General features: G+C 41.2%; 1 protein-coding gene across 5 annotated transcripts in view; it reads right to left on the bottom strand.

Annotated features, from left to right (window-relative positions):
* ELMO1 (engulfment and cell motility 1) overlaps positions 1-20,064 on the bottom strand; it is a 305,383-nt gene that overhangs the window by 67,122 nt on the left and 218,197 nt on the right. The window contains exon 1 of one of the 5 annotated variants that reach the window (XM_042042863.1): positions 13,347-13,821. The exons of the other annotated variants lie outside the window; for them this stretch is intronic. The gene's annotated coding sequence lies outside the window, so the exon portion shown is untranslated. Of the gene's footprint in view, positions 1-13,346; positions 13,822-20,064 lie in introns of those variants that run through there. 5 annotated transcript variants of the gene reach the window in all.

Raw genomic sequence — 20,064 nt, 5'->3', positions numbered from 1 at the left:
AGAGAGAGAAAGAGAGAGAGAAAGAGAGAGAGAAAGAGAGAGAGAAAGAGAGAGAGAAAGAGAGAGAGAAAGAGAGAGAGAAAGAGAGAGAGAAAGAGAGAGAGAAAGAGAGAGAGAAAGAGAGAGAGAAAGAGAGAGAGAAAGAGAGAGAGAAAGAGAGAGAGAAAGAGAGAGAGAAAGAGAGAGAGAAAGAGAGAGAGAAAGAGAGAGAGAAAGAGAGAGAGAAAGAGAGAGAATTTACTGCAGTCAAAACTCTCAGAATAATGGGGTGACTTTGGACCAGATTTCAGTTTGTCTCTCACATTGGATAAAAAGCCAGGTTTCGGACCCCAAACTGGTACTGTTCATGGACACTGATGTATTTAAAATGTTAAAAGCATCTGTTTTGAGACCTTTTAAAAACATAATACATAGGAAGTGGACAGACATTTTGGTCTGCCTACCCTGTATCAAATTCCAGATGACCACATGGAATTGGTCATGCCTCGCATTCACCGACAGCAAAAAAGGCTCTGCCTTACTGGCCAAATGCGAGCTGTGCCTATGGCTCCAAAAAGGAATCCAAACTGTTCCTCACATCATAAACCATGCCCACGCCAGTTCTATCAGAACATGAGCCTTTTTGCTCACAAACATGATCAGGGTCATTAAGATCCCCTCATTAGCAGAATTTTCTACTGTCTCTGCATTGGCATGGATGGGCTGAGAGAGGGCAGATGCTGGAATCTCCTTTATTCTGCACAGGAGAGCACATAAGCCTGGGGAATATTGAAGGTGTTTTTAATTAATGCAACATAAATAAAACTGCCTGAAAACATAGTGAGGAATAGAGGCTCAGCCTTCTGTAGGTCAAACCCAAAGGCTACATTCGTACCCTAGGACAACTTCATTATCCTCAGCTGAGCTGCACAAGGGATTAATTTAACCCTCAGAAAAGGGTCAAGAGAAACTGGGAGAGGAACAGAATAACCCATTAAAAAGAGCTATAAGAATACATGTTGATAGAGTTTAGTTCAAATTCCTCCTTACAGCTGCTGTTTTTCGTGCAAGCAGGTACATAGAGTAACATCACCATTTCTATTCTGCTCCATCTGCTGTTGTCAGACCCCTTTCTTCTATTATATATTCTCAAATGGCTTTTAATTTAAATCATTTATGTTCTCAAAACCCTAAGATCTGGTGAAGTACTGAGGCTTGTTCACCTGTCTACTTGAAATTTTTTCTTTTGTTTCCTTTTAACTAATTCTTAAAATGTATCTGTAAGCCAGAGAACAATTATTTTTTTTTAAATGAAGCTAATTGTTTCAATTGTGGGCCGCAAGCAGTGTTCCTATCCCAGAAGGAGAACACTGTCAGATTCTAAATGTGACTGTGTACCTTAGGTGTAAAATTGTGCAGTAGCTCATAATTGTATGGGCTTCCACTACCAGGCTAGAAAAAGAAAAAAAAAGGGGTGGAGAGACAAAGCATTAACAGCAGAAACATCCTAGGGCTCAGCATTTTTTAAGATCAGGGATGTATTTTTGGTAGCTATTTATATTTTCAATCTTTTCTTCCTTTAAGACAATTGGTTTTTGGTCAGCATGGTGAAGATGCCACATTGTCTTTTATTTGTTTTGATGAACAAAAGCATCCCAATGTAAATGGAAGCATTGGAAAATGTAAATGATACAGAAGTTACTCAAATACTTTTTCCAATCCCAGCACTTGCAGAAACAAGGTGGAAAATACCTCTGTAATAGATACCTAATTGAAGGTGACCTACCTATGGTCTCCAAAACATGGCCTATTCTCTCTTCTTCTCCCTCTCTCCTTATTCTTGAGGGTTCCCTCATTCCTTCCTCCCCAGTAAGCCAACTGGCACATCTTCCCATCACACAGCAAGCCTGCATCTTGCACTGAGAAAGGGGATATGCACAGAAGGAAGAGACACTGGCCTTGGTTGTGGTGGGGGACATCCCAACCATGTAACGACCTGGAACTTTTATGTGACTCAACATTGCTCAACAAACAACTGGCATCACTGGTCTAGATTAAACCTTGACAGCGTCCAGCTACGGACTATCATTTATTTTCACTTCATATAGTATGCTTACCCGAATTTTAGCTCTATCTAACCCAAATTTGGCTCAAACAGTGGTAAAATTGAGTTCTGAAGAAAGATAGCCCTCATTTGGACGCAGTGAGCCAGAAATAAGTTGACAGTACACAAGACACAATTTCAGGGTTAGCACATAGCATTGGTTACTCCTGCTTCTCTACAAAACCTCTTGTGTTACAGGAAATTTCACATCTCCTTTAAGAAACTAGAATTGTAGTATTTTAACTACAAAAGCATCCTTGGCTAATAAAATGTGTTTACGTCTGTAAACTTTATTGCAGCTCTTTTGCAGGGAAATCTTAACCCTAAGGGCTCAAGCCTGTTTTTGCTTGCTCTGAACCACAGAATTGAATCTTCAGTACACTTTTATATCTGCAATATCCCGTTAAGTCAGGACAGTGCTACTGTTCACGGGTGACAGAGGCAGAAAGCCAGGAACCAGGAAGGAAGTTACCCTGCTTGGTTCAAGGTGGTACAACAAATCTGTGGTGGATGGAAGGACTGAAGCAGATTGTGTCAGTTTGATGTAGTCATCAACCACATCATGAAACAGGACTTTCTCCTTTCCTACTTCTCAGAGACACGATGCCTGCCAAATACAAATAATATTTTCTTGCTCAAGGTTGGTCTTAGTGTTTCCACTCTGATATGAATGTTCTCTCCTCCCTTCACAACACACACTGCCAGCTTGAACAAATCTTGGCATACTGTTCTGCCTTTCCCCACTGTTCACTCTTCTTTGCCGTCAGAGGCTGCAAGGACGTGCACCCTGCTTTCTTCCCTTGGATTTTACTGAGTACTTTCTGGCTATTATTCTGCTCTGGTAAAATTCAGAGCAACTTTAATTCATTTTTCCAGAGCTTTAGAGATAAGTCCCTTTACTAGCTTTCCTAGTTTTAAGGAAGGATACTAAAGATTTCCAGAAGAGATGTATCAAATTGGCCTGTATGTAATAGGAAACTTGCAAGCTAGTGTCATGTACATCTGCAGATTGTTCCCATGATATGCTTGGAATGTAGCTTCTAAGTGATCAACTTGGCCAACAGAGAATTTATTATGCCTCTCCAGCTAGAAGTTGAAGCAAATCTGAGTGCCCCCTCATGTCAGTGGAAAGCTACTAGATGGCATCTGTAAACATCTTCAGCCTGACTCCTGACACTTGCTCAGCTGCAAACACGACCACTGGCTTTATTGCATCATCCTGTTATTTTTGCTTCTAAAGTCCTTTATCTTAGGACTGATTTTCTAAAATAAACTAGAAAGGAATGTAAAATGCTATGATTTAGTATTTTAAAAGAGATTCACCTAATTCTGAAGGCTCATTAGCAGCTTCTGGACAAGGAAGGGGTTGCAGAGCAATATGCCTGAGAACTGGCTCCCATTCTTGTTCTCCCTTATAGCAAACTAGAACATTTAGGGTAGGATATCTGCACTGGAGGTATAATCAGATCATGCTGATATCTGTACGAAATTTTTTGTGGTTACCATGAGGTGTTCTCTCCTATTTACCATGTGGCAAGACAAGCCACATCAAAGCAAAGCACTGGGGGAGACAGTGGACTGCCAGATCAGTGAGCAAAAGTGAACAGCCTGTACAGGAAAGTTCTTTTTCATGATGCTAACTGAGGTTTTGCCAGAGGTGAGACTTCTAAGCAGGGGTGATTTTCATCATCACTGAAGTAAGGCCACCCTCAAAAGACCCTAATAAAAGAATGACATCTAAGCATTACACTGAAACCAACTAATAGACCAGCCTAACTCTTATAGAAGAAAATTCAACAAAATCTAACCACCTGCTAGGTTAAGCCAGTTTCTATTGAAAGACCAGTAACTCCAGTGTGGCTCTTGATGAGAGGAACACAACTGACTGCATGGGGTTGGATTATCATCTTTAGAAATTGGTGGTTAAGGATCCTGAAATACCACAGGATTAAGAGCAGGGCAGACAGACTCTCAGGTGATCAAATGCTCCCATCAAACACAGGTAGTTTAACGTTCCTTTCTATCAACCCCAAAAATACACAAAATAGTGGAAATCTGCAGTTTTTCTTTCTTTTCAAACTCATACTTCTTTATGGTATTTTCAGAACTCCTTCTCAAGACTGATAACAGCAGGGAAATAACTTGATTAGAAGGTAATATCTTTATGTTGTTTTACAGCCTTGTTTCACTTAAACATTTGTCAGTATGGCATATGTATAAAACTACTTTTTTTGGAGATGCCTTTAAAATCTCCCTAGAATCCCATGAAAAATTAAAATTACCTGGAAAAACACAGATCTGCATCTTCTGCAAAAATTTACATTTCCAGTGAAGATTCTGTGAGTTGTATTAGTAAAAAGTCTTGTAGGACTACAGAGCAAACTAAAAGGTGATGTAAGCCCAGACTATTTATAACATCTATACACACAGAGACAACCATTTTTCTTCTTGCATCAGTAATGGCAAGCATCCTAGTTATCTTCTCCTACTACATAAATCTGGATTTCCCATTAATTTCTAATTGGATGCATGCATACTAATGTCATATTGAAAAAACTCTCCCATCTGCAAGACCAAGGGACTCAGCTTTCTTAAGAAACTTCTTACACTTTTCAAAGTAGCTCAAATCATGTTTGGATAGCACTTGCATATTGGAGTAATACCACTCAAGTCCACATAATGGCTCCTGTGACTAATTCTGCTTAGCACAACAGAGAACTACAAAATTTGTTATTAAGCAACCCATTCTTAGACATAAATTAAATGTGCTTTATCTCCTCTCTGTCTCATGTACATAGGGAAAAATCGAAGAAACAGAGAACTAAATTGTAAAAACTGTAAATAAGACCTTTTTTTTTAAATATATACAGTAACTAAAGCAGTATCCTTTCTGGACATTTCATCAAGACTTGTGCCAGTACCCTGCAGAGTTAAAATAAATGTAAAACATTACAGCCAGAATTGAAGAGCTAAGCATTCACAGCAGGGCTTGATTGTCAACCTACCATGATCTAAAGCACACACGTCTACTTCTGCTGAGTCAATGTAGTTTTAAAAATAATGGATTCTTTTTTTAGAAAAAAAGATTCCCTAGGTCTTCAGGGCTGTTAAGGTTAGCATGGACTATTTATAGGCATCAATGAAAAGGAGGAAATCTTACTTTGCTCTCCTACTGTTTGCCGCTGGTAAGAGTAGCTTGCAGGTTTTCTGCAAAATCTCTGTCATATCTTGACAAAACTGGAATTATCAACAGGGGACAATTGCATGGCAGCAAGATAAATCAGTGGTAATACAGAATGACTTGGAAGGATGAAACAATTTGATTGACTGTGCTGCTGGACTGTAGCAGCCAGCTTGGCTACAAGCACGCACTTTCTCTTCCTTTCTCCCTGCATCCCGAGAGCAGAGCAAGTAACAAGCTGTTATCCCTGATGGAACATTCTTTTTTGTATATCAGTAATCAAAATTGTTACTTCTTTTGTGACTGACTCACACAGAGCTCTCTGACATCTCTCATTTTCTTTAGGAGGAGATGCTCTTTGACTGACTTCATGGTACAATTTGACCACTTCAGCCCAGGAGGAATTCAACCCCGTAATTCTGGGGACCAGCCTAAAACTGATGGGAGTTCTAGCACTTGTTTCAACATGGTCAAGGTTTTGCCTTCTGGACTGGTGCTCCTTTTAAGCAGCTCTTGAGTTTGCACCCTGATCATGATGTTCATACAAGCAATGAATAATGCTGAGGTGACCAGAATCGTGAAGCAGGACCACTGTACTCAGCCCTAAAAGTGCCCCATAACCTGCTGGGTTCACCTTTTATGGGTGCTCTGTGGCACTGGTGACACGTAGATGCTCCAAATGGGCTGTGGCATCAGAGATGCACAATACCCTTGCTAGGTTAAATGGTTTGTCAGCAGTAATGATGAGAACACCAGATCAAAGGGATGATCTGAAAGGATTGGGATTCAGGCCCAGGTGTCTGCCTGTGCAGGAGATCATGAAGAAATGTGCACATTTCTTCACAATCCCAAGAACCACACAGTGTGATTATCTGCTCCAAACTGCAATAACCTCTAGGATTTTGGTGCAATAAAGCCTTTAAATCATAGTTTAGGCAAACTTCTGGATCAGCAACTGAGCTCTGGCATTTAAGTTTAAAATCATAGAATTAGCTGTGGGGCTTTCTTATACTTTTCACATTACAAATCTGTCATTCATCTCTCTGACTGAAAAACCTCCAAATTTCATTCAATTACTAGTACCCAATAACAGTTAACAGAATTAGAAAGGTGTCTCTTTTATTCTTTGTTGAAACCTGACAGAACGTCCCAAAAAATCTGACACAATCCAGCAACTGTTTTTCTTACCAGGTCAGTGATAAACAATAATGGTCAGGACTGTATGCCTGAAGCACTTGATATTTACTCCACCAAAGACATTCTTAGACAGAAAGTTTTTTGCTTATACCTTAAATATGTAATACAAATTCAAAGCCTTGAAATTCACTGGGCTAGAACCTTTAGCAATGAAAATTGTTATTGGGATTGGTGCAAAGTTCATTCTGGAGTAGATGCCCATGACTTTTGAATGATGGAAATCCTGCATGCAGAGGTGAACTGATACATAATTTCATGCATGAAAAAGCAGAACTTATTTTAAGACTCACTTGTACCTATTCAGTACCATCAGAAATGAGCATAATTCCACTTGCCATTGAAAATGGAACTTATGACATTCAAAGCATAATGGCAAAACACTGTTGCTGTTTGAGATAGGGTGATAATTTGAATAGGGGATTTTAAAAGGTAAGTTGGGAAGTGAGAACAAAGGAATTTACTTGTGAAACTGCTGTGAATAGACTTTCCATTCTTCTATTAAATATTTAACTGGGTTATAGTAGCATTTAAAGGCAGAAAAATTCAAGACCAACTATTAACATATAAATATAACCCAGCTCCTCACTGCAGTTACAAAGCATCAGAAGTGTTCCTAACTCAAGCCTTTTCTTATTTATTCTATGCACCAAAGCAACTGGTGGTGCAAAAGTGAGAGGTTTCACGGACATTCTGTATGCCTTTGCAGCCGCAGCTATTCCTAAGCACGACCCTGAGGGCTTAAACAGACAACAAAGAGTCTCACATTAGGGAGGCTCCCCTTTCTGAAAGATGAGAGAAGCTTCTGTTGGCCAAGTGGCTTAATTCCAGCCTCCAAAAGGTGAGTATGGAGAAGGGGAGAGGAGAAGATCCCTTGCGAGGGCATAGCAAAAATCAGGAGGGAAGCCTCGTTGATCTACAGTCCTTCCCTTCCCTGTGGCTAGGGCCACAGATACATTTTAACTGCTTGTGTTGAACACAAGAACGGTGAGGAAGTTTTCTTGTAGGACAAGGTTCTTCCATACACAACACTCCTCGGCACCATGCTCAATTATCTGATGCGGAGGTGATAACCTTGTGGTGCTGCCAAAAACTGGGACACGCTTCCCTTGTAGGGCACTCAAAGCTTTAGCTCCAGCACGTTCTGGCACATCCCAGCTGGCTGAAAGCCAGGGGCTCTGCTGTGGCTGGTTGTGCTGAGGCAAGGGAGCAACACAGCAAAACACACACGTTGACTCTGCTGCGCCTTTTGCTGATGATCCCTCCACACAGAGGAAGGACAAGCACTGCAAAGCCTTCCTGGTGCTTTCACACAGGACAGCAAGAAATACGAGCACACAAACAGAGCTGCATTTCTCAATCTGCAGACACTTCCTCTCAGTCCTCCAGGACGTATCTGCCAGAGCAGGGATAAATCTATACCTATGCCAGAAAAATGGTGGAAACTGGGAAAAACACCACACCTTGATGAGGGGCTGCAATGGTAGAATGAAATAACACCACACTTTGCAGTGGCTTCTGTTAGGCACCAGGCAGAAACTCCAGTCTAAAGTTAGAACATAATTAACTTTCGTGGCAAAGCACTTGCAGAGCTATATTTGTAGGGATCTAGAAAATCTATTTTTGTTTATGTTTGCAAGTCTGTTTAATCAGCTTGGTAAAGCTAACCAATAAAGAAACGTTCTGCAGCTATCCTGAAAGTCTTCCCTTCGCTTCCAAGATCCGTGGGTTCATGTCTTTCATAAATGTGAACTCATTCAAATCTTTTCACAATTTCCCCCACTTTTTTTTATATATCCATTTCTTTCTCACGGGTGTCAGAATACAATAACAGCTTTGATCTTATTGGAGACAACTATATGTGGGTAGATGCTTTTTCTTGAAATGCAGACTGGGAGTGGATCCAGAGGTCAAGCCAGAAGGTTACATATATTTGAAAACCTCACTTAAAGAAAATCCCTTTGTGTGGCTTCTAATATGCCTCTGAATGTGAGTCTTGAAACACCTAGCTGTGAATGCTGCTCTCTGTATCATGATGTTCCAAGTCTTAAAAAAATTGAATTTCAAAGAGAAGGGAAGACTAAGAAAGTTGGGTTTGTAGCTATGGAACAAGCACTTTTTTTGCCACATCAAAAGCTCTGATAAAAGCAGTCCAGTGATTCAGGATAAGAGCATATTATTTGATGTATTAATTCGGCAGTGGGCTAGCACTAGTAAGAAGATCTCCTTTTTCACCCCATTACAAGATTGCTTTTGTGCGTTACAGAGAAGTTTAAAACGCCCAAGATAGAGCTAATCAAAGTTCTAGTTTAGATGAAGATGTCATGCATGTCCTCTGAGGTCTGATTTTCACATGCTTTTTTGAAACCACTGAATTCCTAAGTTGCAAAACCTGGTAGAATTTTGTGAAGTCCACAAAAAATGGATCCATGCCCGGCAGACTTTTGAAAATGCTGAAGGTTTATTGCAAAATGTATGGATTCTGCAAGTTACCAAAACCAAGGATGCATAACTGAATGAATATTTTCATATTCAGAACGAATATCACAACCCTTACTGTACTGAAACTTTATTTAATTTGGGTGAGGTATGTATGCAGATGATGCTACACTGGGAAGTGTAAGTATGGAAGACAAAACACCGGAAAGTTACATGGCCTCTCATTCTGGAAAAAGAACTTTAAATTGAGCCTCTCTGACACAAAGTCAATGTTCCTTCCCATCATTATGCTTCTCCTCACAGAAGCATGTGTCTAAGGGGGGCTGTAGTTCCTAAGGATGGGGAATGTAAGGTGTGTGAGCTTTTTCTTAACAGATGCTCCAAGAGAAGGAAGTACCAGCAATACGACCTCAAGAGAAAGGGAGTTAATAAAAACTTCTGCTTGTGGCCATCAGTACTGCTATCCCCACTTTTCTTTTCTGAAGAAGCAGCAGGTGTAGGAGAGGGGATGGGATTTCATTAAAGTATTCTAGTTTTCTGGAAGATATCAAGTCAAAATATAGAAAGAATGTACAATTTTTTTCTTTTACATTTTTGCATCTAAAAAAAGCAGTAAAAAGCAGTGGTTCGTAGTTGTGGGTTTTTGAAGAGACAAAATAAGTGAGATCCATAAAAGCAGCACACTTGGATGGGGAAAGACATGCTTCCAGGAGCCTGTGCTGGGCTGAACTCTAACTTCAAGTGATAACATATATGAGGTAGTGGCACACGATTCCTCTTTATGAGAGTAGTCCTGAACTCCTGCCAAAAATCTCTCTATATGCCACTTAGTGCTTCAAGACAAGAAGAATAATGACAGGTCTATAAAATCTGCTGGAATTGACAGTTCTTATTGTTCTGAAAAGTTTTCGTGACGCACAGGAATTTTCAGATTAGCACTGCACAATGTTGAACAAAATGGGTGTCAAGCAAATCAATGGGCTTTTCACAAGTCACAAGTCTTTGTTTTACTGCTGTTCCACTTTTATTCTGTGCTTGGTGTTGCTTTGTTGTGTGCATGTGCCATTTGAGACGTGAGTGTGCATGCACTGAACAGGGAGTGAGAGCTTTCCATGGCATGATGTTCCATGTAAGCAAGTCTTAGCATGGAGAAACTTTTCCTAAAAAACTTGGGGTTTTTTTTTTGCAGACACAAAAATAAGGAACTGTTTATATTTGTGTGGTTAGTCTCAACTGGAGTTACAACTGTCTTCAATTCATTTGGAGATGAACATATCGAGCCACCTTGTTATACCTGTGTGTAAAAATTTGTACCTACTCACTTGAATAATGGGGTGAAAACCAAACACATCTGAGGCAAAACTGAAGACTGATGGCTCTAGCATCTCTTTATCTAGAACATGAATGACCATCAGGGCGTTTGTAACTGAAGGAGGGAAATAATGAAACATTCAAATTTGATATCTCTGGACACTTATAAAAGATCAGAATTTCTGCTCTATGCTTCCAGTATAGACTAACATATGAGGCTCTACAAGCAGATAAAGGATAACCAAAACAAAACTTGTGGAATGCCTATTCCACTTAGGTTTTCAATATTACTGTCACTGAGGCAAATAGAAAGAAAAAATTAACCCTCTGCCTTTGTGAAAATCTCTCTCTTCCAAGAAAAATATAAGCATAAGACTGAAGATCAGATCAATGCCTGGTGGCATCTCGTGTAAGTCAATGGAGCTATGCCAATTTGGTCTGGCACCAAGCATTTTAGAAGACATATGAGCCCATCAAACCAAGTGTTTTCCAATGCAACCAATTAAAGCTACCCCAAGATAGCATTTTTTTCAGCTTCTGCATCCTCCCAACTGCTGCCAGCATGCCACAGCTCTCACTGAAGCCTACTCACTCCTCTGTTGCTGGAACTCTTATAGCCTGGGAATTTGAAATGCCTCTCCCACATAGATCCTCCCCAAGCACTAACGACGAGCAACCGTTCTCTGCACCATCAGGTCAAAAATCTGATGCAAGCATGGCTTTGACTGCAACACGAGCTTTTCCACCTCAGGCACCACTGTGGTTTGAAGCCCTCAGACAGACTGATCCAGTGCTTAGCAGTTATACGCTGTCTCCCTCGCTCCCTCCCCCCCAGTCTCCTCCTTTTATCTGCTAATGCACAGGGATAGACAAAAAAATCCCTTCAAACAAGGTTATGGGAGAGAGAGGAACTCTATCACATACGGTATTTGCCTAACACTGGTGACTAAATTTGAGAGGTTTGTGTTGTTTGAACTATATCCCCGGAGTGCTAACAAGAATTAAAATATCATCTTAAGAGTTGCAGTGACCTTAAAAGACAATGTTCTCCTAGGCTTTCACCATCAGCAATCAGAAAATAAAGCAGAAGGCAGTAGGGATGGAATTAAAAACCCTCAAAGGTGCAATTAAGCTTCATTTTGATGCATCCCAAAGGTGTTGAAAATGACCAGCCTGGAGCTGGGAACAACCCATGCCCAGGTGTGCAAGGGTCCAAGCTTTCTCACAGGTTTTTATGGAGTATCTCAGCCTAGATCAAAGCATCCACCTTCAAGATGGGGAGTGGGCACATCTCTTTGCCTAGACTGCCGTATGCAATGGGATTTTCAGCTACACCAGTGCTAAGTAAATACAAATGAATGATACAAGACCCTGGGGAAGGTGACATAGCAGCAAAATACCTTCTTCATTAAAAAAGAAAATTCATTCTTGGCACTTTCATCACTGCCAAACAAAAATAAGTATTGCAATAAGAGCTAACAGTTATCTCTTTTTTGCATACCTTAGGAAAATGCATTTTTTCTAAGCCCAGTGGCATAGGATGCCTGGGGCCATCATTTCAATAAAAGGCGACCCAAACACCCCTGGGAAACACAGGGAAGAGTGACTTATATCTGTGTCTTCAGAAAAAGCAATAACTCAAGCTTAATAAGGGGTCCCTCCTGCGTTTGTGATACATTGGGTTAAACACCCAAAACTACACAGAGGAGCTTTACACAGCTTTCATCAACAGACACTCTTCCTGTATTGATGCACAGAATTCTATGTTCTGTAATTTTTTAAAATTTATATTGATCCAGCAGTTCTTGAAAACACTGACAATTCTTTTTTTGGCATCAACTCTGAGGCAATGCTGATTCCTTTAACTGGAGGGATAAGCTCCACGTACACACCTTCCTGCCACAACTTGCAAGGCAAAAGCAAAGCTCACCAGCTTTTAAACCGTATCAAAAAAAATTTACACCCTCAGCCTGAGATTCCCAGGCAGCAATGTGACTTCTCAGCAGTTCCTAATGCTGGGAAATGAAGCTGTGCTTTAAGTTCTAAAATGAACACAAGACACCAAAAAATGGATCCCTAAAACGCAGCCAGCTTCATAAGATGTTTGCACCCAGTTTGGTTACTATAAAATTCGTGATACACTTGACTAGCTCAGGCACAGGGTGAAAATACAAAAAAGGTGTTTCTAAATCTTTTTCTTCCCATTTCTGCTGTTTCTCCTATGTATTTCCACAAACCAGGTAAGATAACTAAGTCTCTGAGAGGGTTAAGCAGAGACAACTGTGAGCTCCATGCAGCAAAGCTCCCTGTCATAATAAAACATGAACAATGCTGAGCTGAATTCATGGCTGGTGTAACTGAAGTAACCCCAGAGGGTTACAGAGGGACATATTTGCACACACACTTCCCTCCCCTTTCTAAATATACTGTTTCTGCTTTACAGAATCAAAAGCAGAGTCCCAACAGGCAAAGGAATCAACTTCTAACACATGCCCCACAATGGTGAAAAAGGAAACTCTCCACACTTCTCACATACCCACAGGTTTCATAAACATAAGAAAGCTTTTGAATTAAATGCATTTTTAAAAGCCTTCGAAGAAGAAGAAATCAATTTGAAAAAAAGAGAGAAGGAACACGAAGGGTAGGAAAAGCAGTGACTTTTTTGTGCTGAATACAGTGATGAATGATGAGCAACTTGTGTTTTCTTGGCTCAGGGTCTGAACTAGCGTTTGACAAACCACTGTAATAACATACCTGTTATTATTATACCGACACCACAAACGCTGGTGGCTACATGTGGGCACCCCAGACTTTTGTGGCTGAGATATTCTGTTCCATGTGGTTTGCTTTCCTTTTCAAACACAGGGGTGATCTGAAACACCCCGAAGAACACAGCATCCTTCCACAGACTAGCCTTAATTAGGCTAAAAAATCGCCCAAGGCAATGCAAACAGCTAACTAGTTTGTCCGATGCCTGAAACCATTTGGAAGAACGCATCTCGCCACACGCGAAACAAAACCGAGGAATCCTTCACGCCATTTACAGTTGTAACTAATTTGCTTTTCCCATTCCTCGACACCATTAATCGCTCCATGCCCAGGCTGAAATAGCAAGATAAAGTACACGGATCTACTTACAGAGATCTCGTAGCTCCATCGTTCCCGATGACAAATTCACCTCCCACACGGCAGCGAGCGAATGACTTAATGCTGCTTTTCGCGGGCGGCCCCGTGCGCACGGGCAGCGGCAGGTGGTCCGTGGCGAGGCTCTCCGCGGAGACCCGCGCCCGGCGCAGCCATGTGAGAGGCGCTGCCCCGCGGCCGCGCACCTTTGCCCGCTGCGCTGCCCGCGCCCCGCGCGTAGCTCCGCTTATGTGCCGGGCGCCCGGCGGGCTCCCATTGGCACGGGCGGGCGGCGGCAGCCAATGGCAGCCCACTCCCGCGGCAGGGAAACTCCTGCCCGCTTATTTAGCATCTCGGGAGACCGTATTTCCGAGGGAGAGCGCCGCTTCCCTCGCATCCTGCCATCGCACGGCGGGGATGAATAGATCAGAGATCTCCGGCTCTGGGGCTCCCCCTCCCCGCCCGCTCCTTTTGTCCCAGGGCCCGGCGCTCACCCAGAGGCAGCGCTGATGGGGACCCGGCACCCGGGTCCACCTTGGCGGGGGCCGCGGGGGAGCGCGCCGGAGCTCCACAATTACTCGCTCCATCGCCATGGAAACAGCCTGGATGCAGCGGGCTGGATTTGTGTAGCACATCTGCTGCCAGGCTCATAATCAACTGCAATCTCATCTTTTTTCCCTCTGCTCTCGCTGCTTATTTCATTGTGAGTTTGCTCTCTCTTTTCGTACATGCTGGGAAAGTACACACAGACAGAGCTGTGTACGTGTTGACTTTCTCCCTGTGCAAACACACCACACACACACAACACACATGTGTGCACATACCCCAAATTCACTTGTACACATGCATATGCTAAGGAGGTACACTCCCTGTGTACCCACATCACGGAATCACAGAATAGTTAAAGATCATCTAGATCCGTCCCCCCTGCCATAGGCAGGGATATCTTTTACAAATGCTGGTTGCTTGAAGTCCCATCCAACCTGGCCTTGAACACTCCCAGGGATGGGGCATCCACAGCTTCTCTGGCAGTCTGTCCCAGTGCCTCACTACCCTCACAGTAAAGAATTTCTTCCTAATATCTAATCTAAATCAACACTCTTTCACTTTTAAGGCCATTAGCCCTTGTCGTGTCACTCCATGCCCATGTAAAAAGTCCCTCTCCAGCTAAGGAAAGTGCTCCAATGTCTCCCTGAGAGGTGCTCCAGCCCTCTGATCATCTTCTTGGCCCCACTTTGGACTTGCTCTAACAAATAATACACCTTATGCACATTTCAGCTTTAATTAACTGACCAGCAGAAGACAAGACTACTGTCAAAATACTGTATTTTGTTTTCCAGTTCCATATATTGTATCTCTCCAAAACAAGGTGAAAATCTCAGACAGCTATTTGGAAACCTCCAAAAATGCATCTGGCACCCACAGACAGTGACCTGCATCTTCAAGCAGCTAATTCTACACTGGGCATTTCCTGTCCTGTTAGGGCCTAATGAAACACATCACTAGGAAATCATATTGCACAAAAGGGTTGCTACTCACTGACGAAAAATCCGTCCTGACCTCTGACAATATAAGGAAGGAGAGATGATTAGAAGAAAAGAACACTGGAGAGAGAGACAAGATTCCCAAGCCAACAATGCAGCAGCAAAGGAAAAGTTTGGCAGTTGGGGGTATTTTCTGGCTGCTCCGCAGACTTTTTTGGGGACAACTGAAAAAAAATCTTTCATTCTTTCCATGTTCCTGTTACTGAAACTGCAAGATGAGGAGAAAAGTCAAGTTCATGCATTTATATTAAAAAGATAACCTCAGACAGACCATGAGACACTGACATACTATCATTATGGTGTTAAGAAAGAATTTCAGATGGAAAAAAAATGAGGATACATTCCTTTTTCAGGAACCCTTACTTGCATTTATTTAACTAAAAGAAAAAGAATAAAAAAATGAAAGCTCTTCTTAAAAAACCTCAACATTTCTGTATTGCACTAGTAACAGAAATCCACTCCATTTGCCATGGTAAATAGAAGCATTTTAAAATGCACCATGACAGAGACTTGCAGGTAGATTCATCTCCTTGTACAATAAAGGCCACTCTCTGATAAATGTCTTCTACCTGTGTCTAACCCAGAGTCCAGGAAGGTCTTCCAAGCCTCTTGGTCTAGTGCTCAGGAGCAAGGCCATAACAGAGAGCTACAGCAGAGATTTGGCTTTTCAGGCCATCTGTGACTCAACTATAATTCTTGACATAGAAGTGAGCTTCTGAGAGAACTGTATTTGTAATGGCTGAGGATGCTGTAAGGGTCCACTTCTGGCAATGCTGTACCTTCAGCTTTTCATTTGCCTTTGGAGCACACCATCACTATACGGATTACCCTGAGCTTGCCAGCTTTTGCGGTCATTCTTTCAGTCTTGAAATATTAAACTGTGGAAAGATATTCAGTGTGCATTTTTAAGGGAATGAGGGCTAATTAAAAAGCCTAGATTTGCTGACAGAACTTGCTGTGGAAGAAAGCAATCTGTCCAGTTCCATCCCTCTCCCACTCCTCCTTCCACCTAAATCACACAGGGGAGAGGGTGGTCTGAGAGTGTGGAGCATGCTCTGTCATTTGTCTGTGAATGGTGAAACACTTCAGCAGTTCCAAGGTTATTTTTGCTAGCTGTTATTGTCATGTCATGGACTGGATGCATTGTCAATATGTAGAGCTTAAAATAATCATGCAAACCAACAACAAATGTTTCAATGCTACTGTACAATGAAAACCAAATGGCACATCCCTAGAAGGTCTCTACAATTAATTTTTTAAGCCAAAACTAAATTGAAGAGGTTCCTTATGAAATACATTGTTCCTTTCTGTTATGTGATGCACAGAGTTCAAAACTCTTCATGAGGCTGTGCTTTGCTAAACAAAACCCCACTGCAATAAAAAAAAAAAAAAAAAACAATTAGCAGTGCAACTTTGATGTATCTGGAGAAACTTTCCCTTGGTCCAGTTTCCAAAACTCCCATCTGCATTTCACATGCTCACAGGGAGAAGATTGTGTCCCAGATTAGGGCAACCAGTCAAGAACTCAGAAGACACATTTTTAAGGTCTTTCCTTTCATAGGAAAGGAGCAGAAGTGACAGAGATCTCTGCTTCTGACAACAGCAAGCCACTAGATTTAAGGTTATGAAATCTCACCTTTGTCACTTTCTTTCCTTAGTAAACTCCCCTGCAAATTGCATTTCTTTTCTTCACAAGGTTGTGTTGTGAGAATAAACACACTAAGTATTTCACTGCAATCTAAAAAGCAGGACAAGACACAGACACCTAAGAAAGCTTTTAAGGGAGATCAAAAATTCAAGGCTAGAAAAATCCAGGCATTTTCAAAGCAGCATAATAAATAAGATTTGTGAAAAAATCTTCTAAGATAGGAGGATAAAATGATGCTGTTTAACCAGAAGGATAAAAGATTTCCAGGAAGGCTTCACACCAAAGCTGCTACTTGTCAATCCGACAGCAGCTCCTGCCAGTATGCTGTCATGGGCTAAGACCTGTTTGTGTGTGGGAGCTGAGGAACAATCAGTGATGATATAATGCTTACTCATCCTTCTAGATCGTGGGTTTTTTCTTTTTTTAGCCTAGATACCTAAAGGGGAAGATGGTTAACCTGCTAACAGTTCCCAAGTCACAGACTTGCTGGTTGGCTCCCAGTGACTCCTCTTCCAGTGCCATAAATTACCTGATAATTCTGAGTAAACTTTCAAGCCCTTTCAAAAGTCCATTTTTAGAAGCAGCTGATTTGCACCAGGAACAGTTAGTCCTATTGATTTATTCCAGGAAGACTGACATATTTCCCTTTCACATCTGTATTCTTGAAGTGTCAATTAGGACCTAGTGTGTAGATAATACAAACAAGTATTTCAGAGACTTCCAAGGCCATATATCACATTTAGTTTGGTTTTTCCCAAATCTTAGTATCAGAAAACTTCATGACTCTTTTATCAGAAGGCCCCTACACTTTATTTCAAATGACCAGTTTTGAAGGTTTGGGTTTTTTTTCTAATACTACTGCATCAGAAAGAAGATTTTGCATAGTAACACAAAAACACAAATTCAAATGAAAATGCTGGGCCAGAGCATAAAGAGACATCTATCCTTTCTGCCATTTACGACAGGTTTACTACAAACCACAAAGCTTATCTGACTAGGAACACACAAGTGATATATAAGCTGCTGAAAACAGTCAGGAACACAGCTTTGCAAATCAGATTAGACATGACCTTCAGAGGTGATCTGCCACCATAGCACCCAGAAGGTCTACATGAATTACAGAACCACAGAAGCTTTCATTCTGCAAAGCATTTCCACCATCCAAGCACCAAGGAGCACCTTCAGTGTTTACAACCTTCCCCTGTGCTGTAACCACAGGGAGCATTCAAGTCTCTTCCTGCACCACCGGATAGGTTTCCCCATTCTGAGGATGCACACACATGTTAAAAAACTTCAAGATACAAAGACATGCATTAAAGAAAGTCTCCACTTGTCTTATACAAATTAAAGCATAGCTTTATAGAATTTCATGCAACAGTCCTGGACATACACAGCAGTAGTCTGGATGATGACTGTCTAGGGGTGTTGAATTTGCAATTCTTCTTCATCATCTCTGACAACTGAAGCTCTTCAGCTAAGCCAAAGACAGCCTACAAACGATCCCGAAATTGGCTACAGGAACTGACATGAATAGTTCTCAGTTTTCCTGTTGCTAAATGATTACATGTAGTCTGAGTAGTGAAAGGAGACTTCCTAGTCTAGACAACATGACTGTAGGCTCCATTTCCACCTCCAGTGTTAACTATAAGAAGATCTAAAATGCTTTGCCTTTGATACAGAACCAAAATAGCCACATCTTAGGAAAAAAAAACAAAAAACAATTAAACAAAAAGAAGAAAGGCACCACAACCCCTCATAAGAAACCTAGTCTGAAAAAGGAAGAAAGAGAAACTGGGTTGCTTAGAGGAAGACTGTTCTGTTACAGTGAACAAATCTGGAGTTGCATAGATTTTGATACATGCACAAGGAAAAAAATAAAATTATTTCTAACCTTGATACTGGATACAGCAGACAAACAACCTCAAGTGATGTTTAGGTTTGGCGGCAGTGTCATATACAATCATAGTTAGTTTGTCTTTGGATAGCTATCATATTAAAAAAGCTCTTAAAATACACAAGCCCCTACAGCTGTCTGCAACCTTTAAGTCTTGCCATTTCCAACATACATTGCAGTCATATAGCATGAGAGGGCACTGAAGAATTTCAAATCAATTATAATAAATCCAGACAGTAGACAGCAGAAGGTTTCACAATACACATCATCGGCTTCAGGATTCTTCACATAGCACTCTTAAATACACAACTGCAAGAGGCTCAGAAATCATCTTGTGAGTTTTAAATTTTCAGTACATTCAGACCATATGAGCATTATCTGCCAAATTTATCATATATTCTTCATCCACTGGTGGGGTTAGGATTTTCCCTGCTCCCTCCTTTGCCCACATTGGTCAAATGCATATCATAATTTTGTGTGAAAACCCTTTGCAACATACTGAGAGCATTTTCAGTCATGTCATTGTAATCTCAGTTCTCTCATTCAATCACTGTCTGGAGTACACATAGCCAGGACAGAACAATTTCACATCGCTGCAGTATTTTGCCTTTCATCTTTAGCTATTTCTCCAGCTCGTGCTTTGCACAGGCTGCCAAACAAGCAATAGAAGCTGGGTTTATCTTCAATCCAAACAGTCTAAGACTTCCACTTAATACTTGGGTCTCTGTAGGATGGGCACTGTGGAATGTACATCATACTAACACTGTTGAAACAAATTATGCCCTGTAGGTTCTTGCTCTTGTCTTTCTTTCATGCATGCATGCTCCCCTCCATCTTATTCATTAGTGCACTGCAGTTTTCTTCTAGAAGATGGTAGTTAAATCTCTACTTGATAATGTGAAATGGTAACAGAATGATTTCTTTAGCTTTTCTGATTTTAACAAAACCAAAGAACAACAGGATGGACAAAATAAAGGAAAAAAATCATCTGTCTCAGTTATCTGAACTCAGTCTGATGCTGTCATGGTTCACTGTTTAAATAATGACACATGATTTTTTTATAATGTTAATTACATAAATAGGTACTTAGGAACTACTTAAACAAAAGATTATTTACCCCATTGACTGGAGAAACCCATGTGTCAGCACATCTGCTGCACAGGAAGATTAAATCTGTTCACACAAAACTCATGCTCTCCCTTGCTAATGGAGAAGAGATTAGTAGTGTGAGACCTGAAGCAGGGGCTTTGGGTTTAATCCAACAGACCCTTAAGACTGTCACAATGGATGATGCTAGCAAACATCTCTGGATTTCTAAAAACCCAGTATTTACTTGCCTAGCCACTCTGGAAAAAAACCCCAGGATTTTTATTGAGGAGAGATTTCTATGTGTGCATTTTAATTTTGGAAGCTTCTGCTGTGTGTTAAGAGTAACAATCAGACACCCAGCAGCCTTAAGAGGAACTGTTGCCATGATTGTGCACCTTTAAGGCCAGACTGACAATGCTAGTTGATGATGTTTAGAAAGAGTATACTGAAAACAACTCAGTTACAGAGTTATCTTTGCCTTGGTTCACCTTCCCAGCTGCTGCTGAAGGACCTCCAGACTATTATTTTAATAGCTGTTGATGAGTGCCAATCCATGCT

This window comes from Corvus kubaryi, unplaced genomic scaffold, assembly GCF_017639235.1.
Source record: "Corvus kubaryi isolate FWS band 111438036 unplaced genomic scaffold, C.kubaryi_AGA036_p1.0 37398, whole genome shotgun sequence".
Lineage (NCBI taxonomy): Eukaryota > Metazoa > Chordata > Aves > Passeriformes > Corvidae > Corvus > Corvus kubaryi.
This window is presented reverse-complemented; position numbering and strand designations above follow the sequence as displayed.